This window comes from Miniopterus schreibersii, assembly GCF_964146895.1.
Source record: "Miniopterus schreibersii genome assembly, chromosome: 15".
Lineage (NCBI taxonomy): Eukaryota > Metazoa > Chordata > Mammalia > Chiroptera > Miniopteridae > Miniopterus > Miniopterus schreibersii.
The window spans coordinates 39,245,422-39,250,126 of NC_138115.1; the positions used below are offsets into that span (position 1 = coordinate 39,245,422).

Here is a 4,705-nt window from a genome sequence, read left to right on the forward strand (position 1 = left end):
AGTCCATGGGTCGAAGCTCAACCTCTGAGCCATGCCAGCTGGGCTTATTCTTTTATTTGAGATCATTTGGAACCCAAGTATTTGAAACTCTGTATTATGTGATATTATATCTTCATATAAAAATAAGATATTTTTATATTACCTACATGTCAAAAATGATGAAAATGGGCCCTTGGTTTAAAGGTAGCTTCTTTCAGTAACCATGTGTCTGCACTTCTAGTTGAAGTTACAATAAAGATGGGGGAACCTCATTTTGAACCCTAATTACTTACTTTTGCCTCTGCTCATCTTTCCTATAATTTATGGTAATCACGGTGACATCAGCTTTTCCTATAATATTGAATTGTGTCAATGAAAGTGCCTCTTCCCCCATATTAATGAGGAAAACTCTTCAAGAAAATAAGAAACAGTTCTGTACAAATTAGTCCAAAATACTCAGAGTGGAAATGAAATGACTAGTATAATACTAGTGCCTATGAGTATTAATGATCACTTTCCTCGGGCTTTGGTAATGTCATATACCGGATTTGTGGGTGCTGCGGTGGCCACAAACACCCAGTTAAGGGTGTGACCTACGACAGGCCTGTCCATCATGGTGTTAGCCAGCTAAAGCTTGCTCGACGCCTTCAGAAGCCTTCAGTATGTTGCCGAGGAGCGAGCTGGACGCCACTGTGGGGCTCTGAGAGTCCTGAATTCTTACTGGGTTGGTGAAGATTCCACATACAAATTCTTCGAGGTTATCCTCATTGATCCATTCCATAAGGCTATCAGAAGGAATCCTGACACCCAATGGATCACCAAGCCAGTCCACAAGCACAGGGAGATGCGAGGGCTGACATCTGCAGGCCGCAAGAGCCGTGGCCTTGGAAAGGGCCACAAGTTCCACCACACTATTGGTGGTTCTCGCCGTGCAGCTTGGAGAAGGCGCAATACTCTCCAGCTCCACCGTTACCGCTAATATAAGTAATGTTTGTAAAATTCTAACCTAATAAACAATTTAGGACTGTAAAAACAAACAAAAAAATCAGAGAGATAAGATTTGAGAGGCTAAATAATAGCTTTGAAAAGAATTGAGAAGTTTTTCTAAGAAAGAATTACACTAGGAATTTTGGTCTCGTCAGTGGGCAAGCAGTGTTCTTTAAGTTTCTCAAAACCACTCTTTCTATGCTTCTGGAAGGACAGACTTTTATATATAAAATCCAACAAGAGCTGATGCAATTGTCTGGGAATTTCAGATTTAAAAAAACACCCTAATTCCCTTCTCCCAAAAGGCCCAACAAAATAAACAGAAATGAACCAAAATTGAAACCCAGCAAAAATATAATACAAGGCTATTGATTTTTATTGGTACTTCCCTTCTATGGTCATGGGAGACAAATAACTTTCTCATTTACAGAATCTTAGGGAATTTTATTGCCTTCCCAATTCTTCAACAACACCAGGTCTGTGAATGGTGCAAAATCTTAAGCTCCTTTCTAAAAAGCAAAACCTTCTCTATGGTTCATTGTTGTTGTTTAGCTTTTATTTCATAATCATAAACTTAATTCTGCAATCCAGCTAGACTTGGAAGGGGTAGGGAAAATATGGAACCCAATGAACTGTGGGGAGAGCACGAAGATTATAGAACATTCCAAGCAGATGGGGGTGAAGGGGGGCTCTCCTGAGCTACAGAAGGAATGGTCTGGTGGTTAAGATAAAATGCAAGTAAAATTTATTAGAGTTGTCCACAGTCAGCAATGGTGATCTTCTTGCTGGGCTTGCCTTTCTTGGACCCAAAGCGCTCCATGGCTGCCACAGATCCACGCCTTCTTTGACCTGGCCGAAGCACATGCTTGCCACCCCACCAGTCTGCCTGGGCAGTGCAGATGAAAAACTGGGATCGTTTGTGTTAGGTCCTGCATTTGGCATGGACAAGATGCCAGGACCCGTATGCTTCAGGATGAAATTCTCATCTTCAAATTTCTCCCCATAGATGCATTTGCCGCCTGTGCCACTGTGGCGTGTGAAGTCACCACCCTGGCACATAAATGCTGGAATTATTCTGTGAAAGCAGGAAACTTTATAACCAAATCCTTTCTCCCCAGTGTTCAGAGCACAAAAGTTTTCTGCTGTCTTTGGTACTTTGTCTGCAAACAGCTTGAAGGAGACGCAGCCCGAGGGCTTGCCATCGACAACGATTTCAAAGAACACGGTAGGGTTCCCCATGGCTGGTCACGGGTGGCTCCAGGGTGGTGGCATTTGCAAAGCGCTCCAAGGTTTTATAGCTCTCTTATGGTAATATATTCCCCCGGCTCTCCCAGACTCCACAACCTCATTACCATACACTCCACAATCCTTAATAGCAAAAGCAGTAGGGAAGGCTTCGGTTTTGTTTGTTTTGTTTTGTTTTGTTTTGTTTTGTTTTGTTGGAAGGGAGTGATATGGTGCTTAACTTTAGTATTCTGAAGTCAGAATTTCTCAGCGATCCAGGGACTCCCAAATATTCTAAGACATAATACTTTAAAGATCTCAAAGGAACTAAATTTAATACAACAAATAATGGAGTCACACATTCCAATGAGAGGATTGTAATAAAGGGTATAAAATGAATAGGCAAAAATATTTTGAAACACTACTCCAAGGACAGTAGTGATCCATCACATAAAACTCAGATCACTTAGCAAGGCAGGGTCCTGCTCGGGATCTAGAGAACGAGGGAGAGGAGGTAAATTGTAAAACATTCACTTCTTAGTCCCATTATCTGTTTCTACGTAGTTAGCACTAAATCTAAGACATTAATATATAATTGTTATGAGAGATGTTGGTTACATTCCTTTAAGCATTCTTTTTATTCTACACTAACATGCCCTAGGGTCTCTCTCTCTCTTGCTGTTGTAAGGAATCAGAAAGACTGGGAGTTGAGAATATCTTGGCCTCCTTCATTCTCCTGAGAATTATTTGCTTTTGTAAATGGCTCCATGTTTAAAGCCACACAAAGAGTTTCAGTGACTTATCCTATGGTCAGGCTCCAAGTACACTTCTTGTTTAAGTTACCAAAATTGCCTGAATTTCTACTGCTCTGTCTCAGAGGCTTGTCCTCAGAAGGCCACAACCAATGGGCACCAGATCAGTTACAGCCTTTCTGTAAATGATTCTCAGCCTACTCTGTACCCAGCACTAGTTCCAAATATAAGAAAAATGCAAATGGAAGTGATTAAGAAATACTTAGTTGTTGATTCGCTGGTCACTAATGTGCACAAAAATGAATCACGTGCCACTTTGCCAGAGACAGTAATTCCAGAGCACAGGGAAGATGAGAGAAGTTACGGGCACCACATCTCTTCCATGAGCAGAGTAATTATTTTATTATCTTTCAACTGGGTTTCTTCTTGAGACCACCTACTAAGGCCTCAATGGTAGAATGGAATATTAGGGTTGGAGCACATGTTAACGTGGCTTTCAGCAAAGACAAATACATGTAAAACCAGATTCTCATTTTCACCATGTGGCGACAGAAGTGTGTGATTTAGCTACTAGAGTTTTTAATACACAGGTTCATTTGGATTCTTTTTTTCCTCTATCCACGTGGTCCTTGTTTATTAGAGCCTACTCTTAACCAACATGGGGAAAAAAATGAGTTAAGACCCCACCTTCAAAGTGTTTTTTTATTCTATTTTTTAAATAAAAGTAACACTAGAAAAATAATTACAACTGCAATTGATGGATTACCTCTTATTTTCAAGGCTCTGTACTCATGGGTTGGCACATATGACCTTGTTTAATTCTTACTGCAATTCTATCATGTACTTATTACTATTCCCATTTATATGTAAGAAACAGAGATTCAGAAAGTTAAACACTTGCCCAAACCAGTTTTCATGCTTCAGATTTCTTTGGCCCTAAATCTTCTACTTTTTACACTATTTCAAGCTTTGTCCCTTAATTTATTCTATAATTTGAGAGATGAGATGAGACATATAACCTCATGTAAGCAAGCTTTGCAAGCCAATGAATACAGATGTGGTTCTATTAACATTAATATCTAAATCTCTATGTTTCTGAGCCCCATGTGTTTGACTACAAGTCTTTTACATCTTTAGGAATCACCAGGGACATTACTTTCACTTGTTGACGAACCAGCCCTTTTTGTTGGAACTAGCTGAGGAAAGATTCTAGTGCCCCATGCCCATGCAGTTCCTCAGCTCAGAGGTCACAATCCTTTTTCAATCGTCTTAGCCATTAATCCCCACTAGATGCCGGGGCACTGGGAATCTCTCTCAACTTACATTGGTAAAATTGCAATACTGGAGTTTTGGTTATGATATGCATGCACAGGTATTGGGGGAGTGCACTGATGTCTCCAAGTTACTCTGAAATAGGTCAAAAGTAAGACATAGTAATGAAGGGATAGATGAATCAATATGAATAAAAGCAAGTATGGTAAAATATTAATTGCATTCTCTTAAAAGTGGGTATATGGGTGTTTAATACAACAGTCCTTCATCTTTTCTTTATATTTGAAAATTTTCAAAATAAAATATGGGGGAAATTGTAATATTTTCATTGTGCTTCAAAGCTTGATAGTCAAGTTTATAGTCAAGTTGCATGATAAAAAGGACATTACTTTTCAATTTGTCACATTTTAATTTTAGGATAAAGAGATGCCTCACTGCAAATTTGCTTTTCCCAAAAAGTATTATAATAGTAAATCAGTTTCTTTATTTCC

At 39.4% G+C, this 4,705-nt stretch overlaps 1 pseudogene across 1 annotated transcript; it reads right to left on the minus strand.

Moving 5' to 3' along the window:
* Positions 1–1,714: 1,714 nt before the first annotated feature.
* Positions 1,715–2,217, minus strand: LOC308567820 (peptidyl-prolyl cis-trans isomerase A pseudogene; annotated as a pseudogene). The gene has a single exon. The product of its transcript is annotated as a peptidyl-prolyl cis-trans isomerase A pseudogene (transcript).
* Positions 2,218–4,705: the final 2,488 nt, after the last annotated feature.